Below are 21,656 nucleotides of genomic sequence, written 5' to 3' on the forward strand. Positions count from 1 at the left end.
ATTCACATGTCGCCCTCATTGTGTGAACTCCTACTCAGTGTTTTGTAATAACAGAAAAGACATCAATATTTAAAAACAATCAAATGTATGTTTGGTTTAAATAGGCAGTTGATCCACAATCACTGATGAAGTCTTCTATGTGTACTTGCCCATTACACATATTTTACATTAACCACTCAGTTGGAATGCTCGCATTTCTGTTAATTCTCTACACTAGATCACTAAACTAGTAGATCCAGAATTTTACTTTCCTCTTAAAAATACGCAAATCCATGTGATTTCCCTGCCTTTTGTCTTCTTCAACCATCAGCTTTAAGATGCTTTATAATCTGTAGTTACATGAGTATGTTACAATATGAATGTCCTCCACGCTGTTTATAAGGTCCGTGAACCTCAACAGGCATCTTCTCCAGGGAAGCAGACTGCTGAATTCATTCATTTCCTTTCCATTCCTGTATTTGACAATAATGGTGACAAGAATTTAAGCAGGTGTTTGTGGATGAGGCTGATGTGACATCCTTATCCTACCTGATAATTCCTCAGATTCTTTCATCTCATTATAGTAGTATATTTCTTTCTATCACAAATATAATGAATGAGAGCTTGACTGGAAGTTGCCATAAAGACTAGAATTTCTCACCAAATCACTTGCTCTCCAACTCACTAAAGTTGAGGAGAGTCAATTCAACCTGGTATTCACTACAAGGCGCTAATGCTAGAGTGAAATGTAGTAGTTGGAAAACGAGCTTTTGAATCCTTACATAGAATTTGCAAATTCAAATATACATGAGCAGTATATATATATATATATCCTTGCCACTCATCCAAGGATGTGGCTTATATTCAAAAGACCTTTTAGAAAAACATCTAAAGAGGTCCCTGTGCGGTAGCCTCTTGACTGGGGTCCTTACCTTGCACGCTCCGGGATCCCATATGGGCGCCATTTCTGATCCCTGCAGCTCTGCTTCCCATCCAACTCCTTGCTTGTGGCCTGGGAGGGCAGTGGAGGATGGCCCAAAGCTTTGGAACCCTGTGCCTTTGTGGGAGACCTGTAAGAGGCTCCTGGCTCCTGGCTTCGGATTGGCACGACTCCGGCTGTTGCAGCCACTTGGGGAGTTAGTCAGCAGACAGAAGATCTTCCTCTCTGTCTTTCCCACTCTCTGTATATCTGACTTTTCAATAAAAATAAACAGATCTTTAAAAAAGAAAAGCACCCAAAGAGATAAACAATGTATATGTTTCTTTATATAGCTCCAGAAGGTTATTCCCTCTTACATTCCTACATTTCGGCTTTCTTCAAAAGATGAGCAAATATGGTAACAGAAATCTGGAATTAGATTTAGTTTGTTGATGCCCAATTGAAAACATGCATATAACTAAGATAAACATAAATATGCACACTTGATTTTCCTTGATTTTTCTTTGCTTGATTTTTGTGACAATATATCAGATTAATAATACTGATTGTCAAATGTCAGTCAGAATTTCTGATTGCGAAGCATCTCTGGTTTACCTTAGTAAACAAAGAAAACAAAGCAATTGCTGCTTGGTAAATACTTTTTGATAAATGGCATTATTAAATTATGAGGTTCCCTAGAGGAGGAGCTATTTTTAAGAACTTGCAAATGACCAAATCAGAAACCCTTACCCTGACTGTACTGGTGTCTCCAGCTGTCTGCACTCCCTCTGAATTCATGTCACTGAAAATGACACAGTCTGAAGGCAGACAACTGAATGAGACAATCTGTCAGCTTGGCCAACTCCTTTCAAACACTAATTTCCTCTTCACCTGCCCCCCTCCCAAAGCAAGGCTAAAACAAAAATGACCGGGATATGAGAAATTTCCAGAGAATAGCTATTATGTTCTCTTTAGAGTGTAAATATGAGAATTATTTGCAGCCATTTTCTGAAACATACCCTCAGACAAGACAAAGGTTATTAAATCACAGGCATGGAAAGTTGCCTTGTCTTTGAAAGGACACCATTCATAATCGGCAAAAGAATGCTAATCACTCTGAGTGGGAATTCCATCTCAAATTTTCAAGAAAACGTCCTAATTCAGACTCATAGATCAGTAATGCCAAATACTGGAGTGGACCATGGACAGTGGTTACTTGCATGAAAATATATTTGAATGTCTCATTTCTTCTTAGTATTTGGTTACTTTAGCTAGTTAGCTACTCCATTTGTAGATCACCAGCAATAGTAACAAAATTGTTTTGGAGCTCAACAATAAAATAGTGAAAGATGGTTTGTTATTCTCAATGTTTTGCCTGCCTATCCCCGTCATTTCTTCCTTAGGGAACCCCTATTCCACAGCTCCTCTCTTAGTGAAACATACTCCTAGAAAGAGACCTTAAAAACTCATTCATGTGGAGGTACAAATTATTGAGATGATCTGATTCGGCTTTCACCTGGTGGTACACTTTATTGGACTGGAATCAGGATCCAAGGCATCCAGTAAGTGGAAGTGGATGATCCTCTCCACTTGGACAATGCTCAATTGCATGAGTAATATTTGCACGGACTTTGCAGAAGATTCTTAGGGGAGGAGTCAAATGAAATCAATGCAGGGAATGCCGTGGTTCTGTCTTCACTTCCCTGTATTGGTGACAGTCTTGGTTATAGAGAATTATTGTCTCAACTCTAACACTCCACAGCATGCAGAAATAGGACAACTCCCTAAGGAAGAGCTATACTAGAACAATGATGAGGAGACCAAAATATCAGAAGTGGCTCTTTCCAAGGAATTTAGAGATACCACCATGTCTAAAGGTTCCAGAAAGAACTAGAGAAGAGTTGGAGAATGAGAATAGGGTGGGGACTGAGATCCACTGATACTTAATTTAAAATTATCCCCAATGAGATTTATTCTGTAATTATATAAGTTAGGAGAAGCGTTTGGGTGCCAGTGATCCACTTTGCAACTTAAATTCACCTCTTGTAAGTTAACACCCTTCAGGAAAGCTCTTTGCATTAACTGTGCCTTATAACTAAAGCTTATTATTATTAACATCATCTTAGCATCATTGGCTAGCACATATAATTTCCCCTATTTTTAAAATATTTTCTTTATATTGTTCAGCTACCAGACGGCATGGCAATACGTACCTTTGAAATTGGCATATCACTTTCCTTCAGCAGCAGTCTAGTTGCCTGGTAGCAAAGCTTGAATTTAAATAAAATAACTATGACTGTACATTGGCCCTGCCCATTAATGTCAAATGAATGCACTGCTATATCAGTAAATAGCAAATTCATTATGGAGTGTTACTCAAGCTCTTACAAATGAGCCACTTCAGTCAGATTATTCCTCAATCTCTGTGCCTGCCTTTGCGTGTCATCCACCTAGGAAGGTGATGCCTTGAAATCGTGTTAAGAATTTTAATCACAGATCTTCTGTGCACATTGTGTAGATAGGGGGATAAAAGGGGGGGGAAACTCCTGCTTTCCCAGACTTGTGCTCAACCCCTGCAGTTTTCCTCACCTTGGATGATGTATTCAAGGCTTTGATTCATTTTTCCATATTATAACCATCTCTTTCACAGCTGGGGTGAAGGGAAAGAGAGGGAGTGTTAGATAGCTATAGGGAAAGTCATAATTCAAAGGTCAGAGACATTTTAAAAGTGGTGACAGAGGTCTGAGGTTCTTTTCCTCTTCTCTGTCCCAGAAACCCTATGCTGCCGCTGCTGCTGACCCTTTGTGTCCATAGTGCCAAGGAAATTTTGGCCATACACTAGTTTGGCAACACTAAAGTTCATCCTGGTCTTAGAGCTAATGTTAGTCACTTAAAAACTGTTAAACATTAATGGGGATTATTTAATCCTTTCAGCAGTATTAAGAAAAATAGGCAATATTATTATTACATACTTTACACAGGAAAAAATGGGGCCTTGGAGAATTTAAATAATCATATTTATGGTCCTACTGACAATAAATTGACTTTGAAACTTGTGTGTGTATGTCTTCAAGCCCAAGTGCTTACCAGTGCAGAGATTGGGGTCCCAAGAGCTCTATGGAGGGAAATTAAATTCAGGATCCTCCCATTTACCAGAACACCACTGACAGATGAAGCTGGGCCTCTGGTTTGAACATTGTCAGTTCACACTCCCAGTTTTTGTGGCTGTCTGCCGAAATTTGAACCTTCAGCAGGTATCCCTGAGACCTATTTCTCATTCTCTCAAGAGAGTGTGATTTAAACTATTCCTTCATTCTCCTTCTAATGTGTTCTTTATGTAAACCTATAGGTTGCTTAGGACTTCAAAAGGTAGAATCTTTTCTGCTGAAAACAAAAGAATGGGACTGGTATTGTGGCCCAACAGGTAAGGCTGCTCTGTGATGCCAGCATTCAACATGGGCACCAGTCCCACCCACATGGGAAACCTGGGAGTAGTTCCTGGCTCCTACCTTGGGCAAGGCTTAGCCTAGCTGTTGCAGCTATCTGGGGAGGGAATCTCTCTCTCTCTCTCTTTCTCTCTTTCTCTCTGAACTCTGACTTCCAATAAGTGAATGTGATCATCAAATATATTCATAATTCTATCCATCCATTTAATCTCAATCTTCCATAAGGTGAGCTTCATTAGGGTCTATATTATGTTGAATCAAAGTCTAGTTCATGGACTGATGTCAGTTAAAAAATGATACTGGCTTAGAATATAATATTGTAGAAACTGTGAATGTTTGGAAACTTTAAAAGAAATTTGAATAATTTAATGTCTGGTGAATTTAAGAATGAAAAATCCAAGCATTTGGGAGAGGTTCTTTAGGCTAATAAACACCCATATCCCACATTGCAGTAGTTCAGTTCAACTCCCGGCTCCAACTCTCAGCTCCAGCTTCTCGCTATCATAACACCCTGGAAGGCAGTAGTGACAACTGAAGTAATTAGGTTTCTTCTTTCATGGGGCACCTAAATTGTGTTCCTGACTCCTAACCTCAGCACAAACCCAACCTTGGCCCCTGAGGTCAGGTTAGGGCATGGACTAGTGGATGGGAACTTTCTCTGTCTTCTGTCTCTTATATATATAAATACACATTTTTGAAGATTTCATAATTTCTAGAATTTTATTTTTATTGTATTTTACAAAAGTATCCACCTATAAAAGACTGGAATTTTTCTTTAAAAATTCTTTTAATACAGTCTGAGAAGCACTAGAGTTTGTTGAGAGAACCAAGGTTTCATAGGGAAGCTCATTAATTTGCCCCAAAACACAGAGCTCCCAGCAAGTCGAGACACAGTTGCACTCTGCATAACCATAAGGGGCTGGAGTTATAGAACTCTACTGTGGATTTCTTTCATCTGGTGTTTCCATAGGGGTCTGTGACATACAGCTTTTGGTTTTAACTGGGCTGCTTTCAACTGCACAGAATCAGGAGTTAAAGAACCAATCAACGATTTAGCAGCTTATCCAGTTCTTTTCCCACTCTCTTTGTTTGCCTCTCCTTCCTCCATCATCAGTTCCCATCCAGGAGTGCCCACTGGAAGCACCAATCCCAAACAATGTCTGTCTGCCTCAGGTCTGGGGTCATCACAATGCAGATTTTCAAGTTTCATCTTTGAATGGAATGATTTCTGGCAGTTGGAATCTAAAACCCAGATGTCAGTTAAAAAACACCAGAGGAAAATCTCTGTAGGAGCCTCATGAACATTTCACAGGGCGTGAGGCAGAGGCCAGGGCATGGTGACATTTTCCTGTCCACAGCCTCACCAAGGGCAATTTAGCAAGGGCAAAGCAACCTTGCCTTTGTAGGTAGGATGTACTACAGAGTCTGTGTGCTTTCTAAGAACGTTCATGTTCTCACCAGACCTTTGCTTTGACATTGTACCAATATGTCCCTTAGAGTTACTCTTTAAAGCTTTGGCACATGTCCTCTTGATTTGAAAGACATTAGAGGAAATCTACTAAGTCCAGCAAAAAGTTTATCACCAATAAAAGTCAAATTTGCTGTCTTGTCTGTATTCAGAACCCTTGCTCTCGGGCCCAGCGGCGTGGCCTAGCAGCTAAAGCCTTCACCTTGAATGCCCCACCCCGGGATCCCATAAGGGTGCCAGTTCTAATCCTGGCAGCTCCACTTCCCATCCAACTCCCTGCTTGTAGCCTGGGAAGGCAGTTGAGGATGGCCCAAAGCTTTGGGATCCTGCACCTGCGTGGGAGACCTGCAAGAGGTTCCAGGTTCCCAGCTTCGGATCGGCACAGTACCGGCCGTTGCACGCATTTGGGGAGTGAATCATAGGATGGAAGATCTTTCTCTCTGTCTCTCCTCTCTGTATATCTGACTTTGTAATAAAAATAAATAAATCTTAAAATAAAAAAAAAAGAACCCTTGCTCTCAAACACTGAACAGAGAACTGAGCGGCCAGCTATCTATATGTCTTTCTTTTGCCTACTCAAGTTGACAGGATCAATGCTCTATACCCAAATGCTAGTCTGTCTCTCTGTTAAAAATAGATGAAACCAAAAGAACAGCTGGACTAATTATGTTTCTGAGAGCCCTAGGCTTTTCAGCATGGTATAATATGATCACAGGGATAGAGGAGGGAAGGAAGGAGTTTGGAAGGAAAATGATTGGTCTCTTCCTTCTTTAAGCAGAATACACTTGCTTTTATCTGTTTCTCATTTAGCCTTTGCTGTTAAACTCAGTTTAAGGAAAAGATTTGACTGCTTTAATTTAAAATTTAAAAAGAAACTACTTGTTTAACTACAGTTTTATTCCTAAACATTTTGGTTGGAAATCAGCAAGTTATAAGTCTGATTTAGCATTTAACTGGATTTTAATTTTTTTTATTTTTATAACTCAAACTTTTATTTCAAAAATATTTGGCTGTAGAAATGAGTCAGACATCTCATTTTAACTGAGATGTTTTGCCAAACAAAATGGAAAGAAACTATGGAAATTTTCTCTTCTTTACATAGCAATCTTACTAGATGATGGTCTGATTCCTTTGCTATGAGAACTACTTGAAGAACTGTTCGGTGACAGTTAATACTGGAAACAGGAAAAGAGTAATGCCTTGTCATTATTAGAATTTTTATCTACATTTTAAAAATGCATTTAAATATTTCATAAATACAACTATCCTCTAAACACAATTATCCTCTAAAATCTTGGTCTTTAGATAAGAAAAAAACTTCTAAGCATCATGTTCCCTTGGGCACTATGGTTGGTCAATATTTCATGCTGGTGACATTGGAAATTCTTATGCTCTTAAAGATTCAAGTGTAGCAAGCTCATACATGGTTTGCAACCCAGAAACTGTTACATCTAAATTTGATATAGTCATACCCAAGTTGCCTTCTAGAAAATTTTCCAAGTTACAATTTCAAACATTTGTCGGTTTTTAAATGCCAAATATTAGCACTATATTAAACTTGCTATCTTTGTACAACAATCTGTATCTCATTAAAAAATTATTAATCGGCCTAGTGTGATAGCATAGTGATTAAAGTCCTTGCCTTGCACGCCCCGGGATCCCATATGGGCGCCGGTTCTAATCCCAGCAGCTCCAGTTCCCATCCAGCTCCCTTCCAGCTCCCTGCTTGTGGCCTGGGAAAGCAGTCGAGGATGGCCCAAAGCTTTGGGACCCTGCACCCATGTGGGAGACCTGGAAGAGCTCCTGGCTTCTGGCTTTGGATTGGCTCAGTTCCAGCCGTTGCAGCCTCTTGGGGAGTGAATCATGGGATGGAAGATCTTCCTCTCTGTCTCTCCTCCTCTCTGTATATCTGACTTTGCAATAAAAAATAAATAAATCTTTTTTTAAAAGATTATTAATCTAAGATTCATTTCCAAAATAACCATAATTCTGCCCTCTATTCTTTTTGAATATTACCTCCTCTATATACGATAATGTGGTAAGATAAGTGATATTACAGGAACTCAGGACTCTAAAGATGAATTAACTTTCCTAGCATTGTTACAACTAAACCAACAGTTAAAAGATTCCATGTTCTTCCTTGTAAAACATTACACTGTGCTATGTATAACATGACTGTCTCCTCCAAAATTCAAATGTTTCCAATACAAAGGAAGAGATAGATCTTTTGAGATTGGCCACGAGGGCTCCTTTATTACAATTGAGGTTAAAGTCTTTTACGTCATCTTCACACAGTATCCTTTCTAGCTGGCTGTTGTGGCTTTCACCATCTCAGAATACGATGTTCTTTCCCTCCTGGGGAATCTGCATCAGGACACCTTCTCGGAAGCAGAAAACAATCCTCAGCAGAAAACTGAAACTGCTGAAACTTCAATCTTAGACTTTCTAGTCAGAACTTTAAGAAAGTAAATTTCTATGCTTCATGAATTATTCCGTATTGGATATTTTTTCCCTGCACAAAACTAAAACATACCACATACCATGAGACTAAAATCCATATATGTTCCTTGATGACATAAAGGTAGGTATCAGTCAGTGTCACCTTTATTGAGAACTGTGCACCAGGCACTGGGTAAATACACTATACTCATACAGCCTGAAGAAATATTAAAGTAATCTCCATTTTACATGTGAGGCAACCAACTGAAGCTTAACTTGATTAAATAAACCAAGCCATACAATTAGTAATATATGAAGTCAGACTCCAGTCTGTCTGATTCCAAAACACAAACAAGAGCAAATGGGTTCTTCCAATGTGGAAGTTCTTTTGAGAGATTAGTCTTGGATGCTGCAATTATTTTAAAATTTTATATTAGTCATCTTTTGAAACCACTTTATTTGAATTAGTTTGAGAACCATATACAAAAAAATTGTTTGCTTAAAGCCATTTTAGTTGGATGACTTTAGCAGAAGGGAAGAAATGGGGGAAGTTATTCTGTGGGAGGATTTCCAACCTCCCAAAATTCTCTCCCTGAGAAGTCAGAGCTTTTGCTGTCCTTTCCCCATCAATAGCATTACAGGACCACATTCCCCTGGAAATGACAGGCCAATTTCAATATTACCCTTCATTTTGTGAAAAATCTTCTCAAAGGAGAACATAAACCCTGTGTACCTGGAGCCATTGAGCATTTTGGAGAAAATCAGTATAATTTTGAAATTCCAAATCATTCATATCACTTTTAGCTAAAATCCTACTAAGCTGGGGAGAGATTGGCATTTAAACAGATGTCAGCAGTGTTTTGGGAAATGTAAATTGAGGTACAGATGGTGACTGCTAGGGAGTTAAGAGCATCTGTGTTCTATGGTAAAAAAAAAACTTATTTGTGAAAAGAAATTTTGAATAATAACTGAAATTCCTATCTTGATTTTGAAAGAAGACAAGAAAATATCCTCGTTGGATGGCACTGTTTGATAAGTTTCTTAACAAATTGAAAATGACTTGAGTTTTTGGATCACTGACCTAAATTTAGATTCAAGATGAGAAATCATAACCTTTATCTTCAAAAGGCCCAAATTAGAACTTTGACTTCAAAGGAACAACTATGTAACCCTTGGAATGATTTTTGATTCTCTGTTTCAATCAATTTTGTGTAAAAGCTAATGAAAATATCAGTGGTTAACAGTGGTTAACAGCAGCAGATACAGACACAACAGACACAAGTTCAAGTTCCAGAACTGTTGCTTTGTAGCTGTTTGACCTCAAAATGCATTATTAAATTTCTCTAACCCTCATTTTCCTCATTTCTAAGATGACTAACACCACCTTACAGCATAGGATTGTTGTAATGATTAGAGTTATATATTAAGTTTTATGGCTTACAGTAAGCATGAATTACTGTTAGTACAGACCTTCCTGGGAGATACATACAGGATGGAGTATTGCTGACATACTCTCTCGGCAGATCCCACATCCCACCCCTGCTTTGACCTAGAATAAACAACGACTTAGAAATGAGCTGGCAAGTTCAAAGTTTGTGTAGATCATCAGTGCTCTAATGAAGGGTCTGTGTCCTTCCTAACTGACCTCTATTTCCCAACCAAAGAATCAGCCTCTCCAGGTACAAACACAAAAAGTGTTTTTACTTGTTGTTATTTATCACTGCTGAAAACTTCTTTTCATTGTGGTCAAAATCATGTACCATAAAACTTATCATTATAAGGATTTGTGACACTTGAACTTTCTATACATTTGCAAAAAGCAGAACTCTTTCAGGTCACTAGGATATTTTTTTTAAAGATTTATTATTATTATTGGAAAGCCGGATATACAGAGAGGAGGAGAGACAGAGAGGAAGATCTTCCATCCGATGATTCACTCCCCAAGTGAGCCGCAACGGGCCGGTGCACGCCAATCCGATGCCAGGAACCTGGAACCTCTTCCGGGTCTCCCACGCGGGTGCAGGATCCCAAAGCTTTGGGCCATCCTCAACTGCTTTCCCAGGCCACAAGCAGGGAGCTGGATGGGAAGTGGAGCTGCTGGGATTAGAACCGGCGCCCACATGGGATCCCGGGGCTTTCAAGGAGAGGACTTTTGCTGCTAGGCCACGCCGCCGGGCCCGAGGATATTTTCTTAAACGTCATTCCCATTAACGTGATTAGTGTTCTAGGAACCTGAGTGTGACAAAAGAGCTAATTTACAGCAAGGAAGAGACTGAATTTGCATCTCTATTTTGTGCACGTATCTGGTTAGTTGGCTTGTTCATAAGGATTGTTATGCTCAGCTGCTCCTATTACTCTAGTTTTCTCCTTCAGAAAAGGAAATCCAGAAACCAAAAGGTTAACCAATTCAGTCATATTAGGGAACCATGTAGGAGCCATGTAAGAATCCAGGCTCTCAGGTTAAATGCTCTGTATACCTTGCCTGATTGGAATGAGTTTATGCATTAGATCCCACACACAAATGGCTGCATTTAGCTTTCTTCACAGCACATCCGCAAACTCATTTACTGGATCCATAAGCACTTGTAAACATTGCTAATGGAGTTTGCTAAATGAATATTATAAACGTAATCCAAATGAGCTCTCCATGGAAATTGCAAATCATATGAAAAATATAGTGCATTTGGTTATAGCACATTTCAGGAACGGTATATTTTAGTTAATTGTGTTAGTATATTATACATGGCTAAATGTCAGTACTAGCACCTAGAAAGAAATTAGCTCTTTCTGCTTACTTACTATCATTCAGTTGAAAATATAATATTATCTAATCCATCAGTTAAAGGTTCCTCATTGCTAAAGCAAATCTTTCTTTTTCACACTATGTTCTTGGGAGGGAGAGTGGGCCTGTAACAAATCTAGTAAACATACTTGACCTGTTGGTATGTTAATAGAATGCTTGAAACAGTTTCCAAAAGGGTGCCCTGCTGGCCTGAGATAGTATAACTTTCAACAGAGCATTATTCAAACTTGGATGGTGACTCAAAAGGTATGCTCTTGAATTAGTAAGATAAAATTATAGAGCTAGTTTTAAATATATAACAGCTTTTTTTCCTTCAAAAACTGTCATGTTTTCAACTATGATTTCTATAATTTACTGTATTCAAATGGAAATTTTTCATTATCTGACACTTCCAAAAGTTTTATTCTCTTGTCAATGATTTACATCAGGCATTAACAAATTAAAATGCTGTTCAAAAATGGAAGTCTTATATTTACAGATCAGTCATCTCAAAATGTAAACTTGGTTTTTGGTGGTATTTTATGGAAAGACAACTCACAATGGCTAGGCTATATATACAAAGAGAACTCTGACCCCAAACCTGCAGTAAAATGCCTAGGAAATCAGCCCATCATCAGCATATTTCTATAAATCAGACTTGCCTGAAATCAGACTACCTAAACCCCAAATGCCAAACAGTAACTTGCAGAATACCTTGCCCCAAATGTCCAGAACTTCAGTAACCACTGGCATCCTCTCTAAATTTTGTCCTTGCTTCCTTATTAGAAACAGCTAGAGACAACAAAATATGTGCCCCTGACCAATCATGTGGGATGGTTCAGTTATAGTTAGGTTACCCTACTGCTTCTCCATTACATCAGCTGCCAGTCCACACGTCACTGAAGCCTCCACTTTTTCCCACCATTAAGCCTTCCCACCCTCTCTGCCTGTGAGAAGCTGCCAACAGACAAGCAACAGTAGCTTACTCCTTACTACAGAAAAGTCTGAAACAATGACTTTTTCTTCTTGTCTAGTTGGTCGATCTTAATTTGTTTCTATAAGAGCAACCTAGATAATATTTTGCAAACAAACACAAATACTAAAACATGCATCAGAAGAGCTTTAAATGTAACATAAAACATATTCCCTTCATAATATTTCTATCTAATTTATAGAAAGAACTATTGAGTTTTATGCAGAGAAAGATATTACCCTCTAAAGCATTAAAGAATCTATATCATTCTGGAAAAAATGTTGCTCAAGATTCCACTTGTCATGTAGGAAAAGAAAATGTAAGCCAAGGAATTGTAGACAATTATGAAACTAATTTTTCAGTAGTTAGTATTTTTTAAGTCATTACCCCAAGGTATACAACCCAAGTGATTTATTTTTCTTTCTACTAAGTGCAGATGCCCTTTCTGTTACAATGGAGTTACATGCCAAAAAATCTATTATAAATTAGAAACATTACATTGAAAATATACCTGACACATAACTTCCACACATAAGAGCTGAGCCACAATGCTGTACACAGTGGATTGTAGGCTGCGTCCCCTCAGGTTCATGGGACAGACAGAGTTGCAGCTCCTGCCATTGCCCCACATCATGAGAGAAGATCATGCAGCCTGGGAGATCAAAATTCAAAATAAGGTGTGTTTCAAATGAGCATCACTTTCAAAACATCATAGTCAAAAATTGTTACACAACCTAACAAAAGCTAGGGACCATCTGTTTTAGATTCAGATATTTTTGAATTCATCTTGGATGTTATTTCTCATGACTTCTTCAAAGCAAATTATATGATCAGCATTTGTGTATGAACTTTCAAAGTTAATCATGGAAATGGAATCAAGCTCACCTCATTTGCTAGCAAGCAAGAGAACAAAGCCTCAGTACCTTTACTTTCCTATTTCTTTTATTTTACAATATTGTCTCATCTTAACCTCATTTTTTATTATTTGCTAACTTGGGTGAAATCTTCAGACTCAATAGAGACTGAAAATAACCTTCAGCAGCCAATGTTTTGACGTGCTAAAGTGCATTAAGCCACCACCCATGATGTCTGCAGCCCATATGAAACTGTTGGCTCAAGTCCTGAGTCTCAGCAGCAGGAGCACTTCAGATGCAGCTCCCTGCTAGTGTGCCTGGGAAAGCACAAGAGATGGCCAAAGTAGTCATACCCTTGCTACTCAGGTTAGAAACCAACATGAATTTAACAGGTTCCTGGCTTTACCATGATAGTCATGGTCATTTGGGGAGTGAATCAGAGGATGTAATGTCTCTTTTCTTTCCATCTCTCTCTCTCTTCCTCCCTCCTTCTCTCCCTCCCTCCTTCTCTCCCTCCCTCCCTCCTTCTCTCTCCCTCCATCCCTTCTTCCCTGTCTCTCTCTTTCTCTAACTCTGCCTTTTAATAAATATATACATCTTTAAAAAAATACAGGGCCCAACGCAATAGCCTATTTGCTAAATGCTTATCTTGCAAACACCGAGATTCCATATGGGTGCCAGTTCATGTCCCAACTGCTGCATTTCCCTTCCAGCTCCTTCCTTGTCTCCTGGGAAAGCAGTAAAGGATGGCCCAAAGCCTTGGGTTGCTGCATTCGCATGGGAGACCCAGAGGAAGCTCCTGGCTCTTGGTTTTGTGTCGGCTCAGCTTTGGCTGTTGTGGCCACTTGAGGAGTGAGCCAAATGTACCTCTGTCTTTACTTCTCTCTGTAAATCTGCCTTTCCAATAAAAACAAAATAAATCTTTTTTTTAATACAATAACTTAGCATTGGTGAATAAGCATAAAACAAGTTGAGAAAAGTAATGAAGTGATTCATAAATTAGCATATCTACCAAAAACTAAAGCCCAATTTTATGAATTTCAAATTTTATCCATTCAGTTATAGTATATTATAAAACTTGTGAGTTTTAATATTTCATTTTTTTTATCTTAGAGTGCCTTAGGTCATACAGTAGCCCAAGCTTTCAGTGTGAATATGCTTTATCATTTTTATAGGTGATGCACATACATGTATTGATTTAGATCAGCTAAAAAGGATTTCCCAGGAAGATTTCTTTTTCAAAAGATGCCACCAACTTCTACTACTCTGAACAGGACTCAAGACACTATTTGAGGATAAAAATGCCATGATTACCAAAGTCTAGAGACTGTAGTACAAAATGTCAGTGCTTATTTTCTCTTTAATGGGTATACCTCAGATGCTATTGAGAATCAAAAATGTCTGTCTTCTACATCCCTATAGAATTTTTGCAACGGGAGAGCTTTAAATGGAACATAAAAAATATTCCCTTTATTATGAATCTTATCTTATATTTCCAATTAGTTTAGCTGGGCTTCAGTGCATTTTTCTGTTTCTTCCATTTCATCTTTTTCTGATGAGGTGACAAAAACTCAACCCTAATATTCTAGACAAGGATATGCTGTCAATTTATATAATGGCACCTTAATATTTTCCACATTATTCTCACTCCTCTTCCAGTGACTTATTTTTAGCACTGTTGCACATTGAGCAAAGCTCATGATCTTTTCCTTGGAAGGTCATGGCTAATTCAATACCCATCACTGTGTATGATTAGCTTAAATTGTACTTTCAGATGGGCATCACTTCACACTTGCCTGTTTCAAATGTCTTCATCAGATTGTCCAATTACCTAGTTTTCTTAAGTCTTACTGGAGTCCCCTGTAGTCCTTATTGGTCTGAAAATTTAGGGTCACTGAATAATATCATTATTTTATTCGCCTGATCTTATAAATGGTTAATAAATGTATTCAACAACAAAGATCTTCTCTGGTACAGATCTCCAGGGGGTTCTGCTATTAAACTCCTTCTGCATCCACAACTAGACCCGACTCCCATTCTCCCAGAGCTCCTTCCTCATCTTTTTAGTCCCTGGTCTAAAAAGACATCACCTCTGAGGCTATGATGATGGAGTTTTCTCATCAGCTGCTTGGAGGATAATTTATCAAAATTCCATGGAGTCAAAAAACCTGATGCACTCTTCTGACACTGTTCATGTGATCAAAGTAGTAACCAATGTATGAAATACTGTAGCTCGAATTATGTTCATGAGACACTTGGTGTTCTTTCGTTCTCTGTGTATGTGTGTGTGTGTGTTTCTTTCATTATTCTCATCATGAATGAAATGCTTACTTTCTTCTAGTTATATGTAAGCTCTTTGGGCTCCCCTTGTTAAAGGTTTTATATGTTTTGAACCTGCAGTCTGTCCTAAAACGATAATTGATTTTGACTTGAAACTCACATAATTTTTGTTGGTTTATGAATCATGCAAAGTGAATGATTTACCTTCTTCCGTGGAAACTGCACACAAAAGAAAAGCATGTAGTTGCATTATTACCTTGAGAAAAAGTAAAGATTTGATACATTGTTGAATGATTCCATATGAAGAGTCAAATTCATTCTTCTGAATATTAGCCAAAAAGGGATAAATTGTGCCATAGTTATTAATTCCAACAAAACAGTTTGACTTAGATATAACTCTCCAATAGGATACTCTGAACAACAGAGTACCAGAAACCTCTCACTGTGTGTGTTTGGCTCTCTACAAATGTGGTTCAGTGTGCACTGCAACCTTGTCATCCTAACTGTACAAAACTCAGCATTGTACTCATCCCTAACACCCTCCTGAGTTCCCCCCACCAACGAATTCCAAATTACTTCCTCAGGGCAGCGCTATCAGTGGTATTTTCTTTATATGTAAAACTTACCGTGTGAAATCATGTAGATATTGACAGAATACACTTGCTTATAATTCCAAAAATAGTCAGAAGAACCGAGAGGACCAAACAGTTATCCAGACAGGGCATGCATTTCAAAACACATATTACACTTTCAGTGATGCCACAAACTCCCTCCTCACAAAGGAATACTTTCTCTCTCCCTAGTTTGTCATTCATTGAAACAAAACACATGGAAACCATGGAATCCTGCTCTTTCAAATAGGAAAACAATACAGGACAAGAGCAGGTGAAATAGTAACGTCATTGGGAAAAGACTCTCCAATCTATTCCAAATATAAATTTGGGAATTCATCTCCACACCTAGATAATTTGTGCATTCAAACTGTTTGTCTTCTATTTCAAACTGATGTGCTAAAGTTTTACATGGTATCTCGTACATGGCTTTGAATAGATGTATTTCTATCACTAGTATTGCTACTACAAGCATAAATTAAATAGCTTAGGAAGAAAATCAAGTCGTGACAAGAGATTCTTAGTATAAGATAAACTTTGCCATGGTATATTATAGCTGTGGGAATATATCATGTCCATACTTATTGCTTTCCTTGTCCTATAGTTCTAGGTGTTAGCTTCAACAAACAGCTCATTCACTGAGTCACACAGCCTGTGTTCTGGTGTGGCTGTTGTTTATTCAGTCAACAAAGGTTCAACTGCCACTATATGGTCTTTCTCATGACACTCATGTAAGAGTGAGAACAAGTGTAAGGACGTAATAAAATTCCTCCCTCAGAGCCCCACCTTGTCTGGGTATTTTCACACTAATTTTGTTTTGATGTTTTTGTGATTTCCAAATATCCTGAAAATTGTTACCATACAGAGAATAGTGAGCAAATATTTTATTTTTCCCTTGTTGGGTTTTTCCTTTGCTTTCTCCATCTCCTTTATAGAGCATGTAATCATGTTAACCAAGGAATTCAGAATATAAAATCAAACAGCATGAAGAACATGTTTTGGGTTTGGCTGAGCCCCAAAAGCCTGAACAGTCATTGAAGATATTCACATAAAAACCTGGCTGATGTCACCCATTCTTGGCATCAGGATCCCTGAAATTATCAGTTCTACTGAGTTTCTATTTCAAATCCACTTAGTGAAATGAAAAGTGTTTTACAATCGGTAAATCAGTCCTTAATTATAAGGATCTACTGAGTTTCAGGAATATTTTCAAAAAGATGGGGGAGGTGGAAGGATAGGGAAGAAGCAAATTCCAAGTAGTGCTTTGCTTGCATGTTGCTGGAGGGCACAGAAGCAAGTGGATTCATTTTCCCTTTGTGGTGATACGTTTTCAGTGAAGTTCTTCATTTAATTTTTGTTTTTATTGAAATAGATGACATAAAATGTAGTCTGGATCCTTGCTTCCAAAGAAACTTTTTTTTAAGACATGTTGTTACACTAAGGTCCTTTATTTTTCTTCCCTGTTCCTCAATAAATCACTGCTGCTTTTATATTATAGAATTCCTATTGTTGCTATCAATGACAGGTTATTTTATTATATATTGTCCATTAATATGTGAAATTATAGTACTTCAGTTTTTATAAAAATATTTCCAATGTTGTTCTCAGAATCCTAACTAAAATTGTCCTCTACTTGGAAGTTACTATTTCCTCCCTGATAAACAGATTCCAAGAAGGGCTCATCACTTGTTTCTCCCAGTTACGTTTTCCTTAGTCTCTGATAATTTTAATCACCTCTTCTCTATTTCCCTACAAACTCAAGAATATCTCCCCCAAAATAAGTAAGGAAGAGAAAGAATCAAAGAAACAGGAAACATGGGCATGTTTTGAAAGCTTGTCTCCAGTAGCTTTGATGAATAACCAAAAATATTTGACTCTGTACCTTTGGGTTAGCAGAGTTGTTTAACAAGGATGGCTGGGGTCCCAGGAGGTAACCTTCAGTCCTCTAGCCTTCCGTGGGTCTATTATTATGTTCATGCAGAGAGCCAATGCAATATTGCTGAGCACTTCATCTCAACTTCTCACTTTCTTCTTCCTCCCACTGGCCTCAAGAAAGGTGAAGGGTGGGAAGCAAGAGGGATTTAGGAAGTACAGAATGGAGGTAGCATGGAACACACAGACACATTAAATGGAATTTTATCATTTAAAAAAACTATAAAGGGTTCTAGTTATGATAGTTTGAATTCCATTATGCATTCCTTCAGAAACATAATTTCAAATAAAGATGTGAGCCAATTTTTAAAAAAAAAAGTATTCCACCTGGTTCCCAATAACTGGCACAGATTCTAGCATGATACAGTCTTAGGAAAAAATAATTTTAAAAATCATATGAAGCTTCTAATGTAATATGAAAATATGAGATTATAATAATGTAAACATTATCAATAGTGACCAGAAATGCACCATCACTTTTCTTAAACAATGTGGAATCAAGATAAAATTCTACCTACAAACAACAGAAAAAAGTGAATTACAAGTAGCTAAAGTCATTTGCTTCCGGTTTCCTGCCAATCTAGTATGTTTTATAGCCTAACCCACCCCCTTCTCAGCAAGTCTGCAGGCAGCCTCTGTTACCTAGAAACCATCTTAAGGTGTTGAGTGTCATAAAGCAGAGAGCTTATGTTCCTGAATTTGTCTCTCAATCACCCTGGGATTTATCATCTGTAGAGATCATCTCATGAACAGCAGAGCAGACAGCATTGAAGGTGTTACCAGACCATGTTGGACAAGCTAAACACTGAAGAGTTAAGCAGGAATAATCAGAGATGATATGTGCATTTAGAACAAAACCAACTACAGAAGTGTGTTTGTTAAATGATCTCTGAATTGTGAACAAAGCATGAATAAAGGTGTTTTTCTTTAACACTATCCAGAATAGATAAATTGTCCAAGTTATAGTCGAATCACTTTAGAAATTAGCTCTCAGCTTGGGAGTGATGGAGAGCACACCATATAAAGGTTCAGTAGTAGACATCTGGTACAACCTAGGTGGTCTGAGTTGTTGTTGCCTTGTTTCAGGGAGCCTCAAAGAAATAATTTTGAAATCAGAACCATACACAATATATAGAGGATGTGAATAAGTACAGTTAGTGTAAAACTTTATTAAAAGTAATTATGTCCATCAGTTTGAACACTCAGCCACAAGGTGGGTACAATTATCTAAGCTTGCATTTTAGTGAATGCAGGAGTCTTTTGATAAGGTTTGACTATATTACCAAACACAGTCTTTTAGGTTGTTGTTGTTTTTAAGGTTTATTTATTTTTATTGGAAAGGCAGATTTATAGAGAGAAGTAGAGACAGAAGGATCTTCCATCTGCTGGTTCACTGTCCAAATGGTCCCAATGGCCAAAGCTGAGCTGATCCAAAATCAGAAGCCAGGAGCTTTTTCAGGGTCTTCCACTTGATTGCGAGGTCTCAAGACTTTGGGCCATCCTCTACTACTTTCCCAGGCCATAAGCAGGGAACTGAATGGGGAGTGGAGCAGTTGGGACATGAACCAGCGCCCATATTGGATCTTGGCGCTTGCAAGGTGAGGATTTAGCCACCAGGCCATTGTGCCAAGCCCTGTCTCTATTTTTAAGAACTAATTTCTAATATGCTCTTCTGAAATATTGTGCTTCTAACTTAAAACAAGCAAATGTATTCAGTGCAAGATAAGTTTATTCTGTGAAGTGCATCTCAAAGCTCTGCAATTCTTGTTGACTTCTTTGGTTATACGGTGTCTATCAGGGCCCTGACTTTGGTCATTTTCAAGCCAACTTAGTTACTTGATTCAAACAAAATGTTTTTTAGTAGAATCTGAATGGTAAATGTTTATTTTTGATGTGTGAACACAAACATGTTTTCTCAGCAGTTTATCTACTGGAAAATGTTTTCAGAGATGGATGAATTTCTCATGCTCCAAGTGCTCCAAGTGAGTAAAACATGGGTATGATTTCTTTAATAACTCAAGCAATAGTATTAATGGAAAAGCCAGGTGCCAACAGCAAGGCAGAATTCAAGGGTACTTTGATGCACTTGGTTGCCGGTGTTTTATTTTCCCTGTTCTGTTCTGTTCTGGCCCATGCTGAGGTCCTTTGCACTTTATTAGATTGTACACTACAGACAAGCCCAGTTCCTTGTCCACATAGGCCCAGGGCGATAATATTGATGAAAAGAGCATTCAAACTTGGAAATTAAGACACTAAAAGCCACATAGCCATAATAATGAAAGTATTTCCTTGTGTCGCTGGATTTAAAACAAACGGACTGCTGTGGTTTGTGAATGTTTCCTGACCTGGAAGATAATAGTGTCTTTGTTGGTGCTTTCTGGCTTGGAAGGTGAAAACATTAGACAGAAAAACATCTAAGAAGCATGAGTTTAAAAATGATAGGCTAGGAGAAAACTAGCCAGATATGTAAAAAGAAGGTGCAAAAGCAGAAATCTATCATTTCATTAAGAAAATTACAAGGGAATCCAATACCCGAATGAGAAAATTTTTAATGATACAATGAAATGTACCTTATTCAGAATGCTGGACTTTTGAGTGTTGCTGAAGGACTATTGTAATAATATGAGAAGGAATGAGGGAGGGTGGGAGGGGAAATCCCTGAGCCTACAGAACTGGAGAGAGAGAGAGAGAAAGAGAGGGAGAGAGAGAGAGAGAGAGAGACCTTATTAGCTATAAAACCAAGATAATCCTATCAGACCCTAAATATGATTTCCCTATTGCAGCAGGATTTGAATTTGAGGAGGCAAACCACATTAGGCCTCACACACAAATGAAGAGAATCAGATCAAGGAGTAATCACAGTACAGCAAAACAAATCTTGATGGCTACCTTCATGTAAGATATTACTGTGTCATATAGTTAATCCAGTGCCCTCTTCTGGAAATAAAAATTCCTTTTGCTCAATTAACTAGCTTTTAGAAATAAATGCCACTTCTTCTTGAGGGTAATGGCACAATCAAAACCTTGCTACTGTCAACAGAATTCAATAATTGCAAATATTTTAATATTCTTTTTGTCCAGAAAGGAAGTATTGATTTCATTTGTTCCATAATTCCAGATCTCTGGAAGAAGCACCATTTTATTTTACACAGCTCCCCATCAATGGCTTGTTAGAAGCAGTTCCAGATCAGGACCCATATGGTTTGGTTCTATAACTTAACTGAATAAAGAAAATGTGGTGTATATACTCCACGGAATACTGCCCAACTATAAAAAAGAATGAAATCCTGTCTTTTGCAATAAAACGGATGCAACTGGAAATAATTATGCTTAGTGATATAATCCAGGCCCAAAAAGACAAATATGTTTTCTCTGATATGTGATAGTTAATGTAGAATACAAAAACAAGGTAGAGGAATGAAACGGGCATCTTGTGATTTGACTATTGTTTACACCCCTTGTAAAAACTCCTGCGGAACTATAGTCTTTCTATTTCTGTTTGTTGAATAGTATGGTGAGTGGCATATTAAGCCTGTAACTACAGAGTAGATTGAAAATAATGTGAAATTATGTGAAAAGAAGAAAATAAGGGAGGAGGGGGGCTAAGGGCAGGAGAGGAGAAACAGGGTAAATGTGATTAACTTCTGAGAGTTGTATCAATGAATTACATGAAATCTGTTCTCATTATATTAAAATTTCTTAATGAATCTAATTTGTAAAATCATATTTTTGCTTATAGAAAAAAAAATTCAGATGATCATTGTCCAAACAGTTGGTAAAAGAGACTGTTAATGAGAACATTTCATGTGCTGTTGCAGGACAGTAAGAGCACTAAATATGAGTGTGTTTACCAGAATACATCAAGCTGGTTCCACTAAATTTATCATTTGAATTTCAGTACATAGTATTTTCAGCCTTGTTCAACATTAAACTCATTATTCTATTGAATAAATAATTCCAAAGAAAGAAATGT

General features: G+C 37.9%; 1 long non-coding RNA gene across 1 annotated transcript in view; it reads left to right on the forward strand.

The window, feature by feature from the left end:
* The window catches only part of LOC131480582 (uncharacterized), a 39,566-nt gene extending 25,383 nt beyond the window's left edge, over nt 1-14,183 (forward strand). The window contains exon 3 of the long non-coding RNA XR_009245632.1: nt 14,036-14,183. This is a non-coding gene — a long non-coding RNA (uncharacterized LOC131480582). The remainder of the gene's footprint in view (nt 1-14,035) is intronic.
* The last annotated feature ends 7,473 nt before the right edge of the window (nt 14,184-21,656 follow it).

This window comes from Ochotona princeps, chromosome 6, assembly GCF_030435755.1.
Source record: "Ochotona princeps isolate mOchPri1 chromosome 6, mOchPri1.hap1, whole genome shotgun sequence".
NCBI lineage: Eukaryota > Metazoa > Chordata > Mammalia > Lagomorpha > Ochotonidae > Ochotona > Ochotona princeps.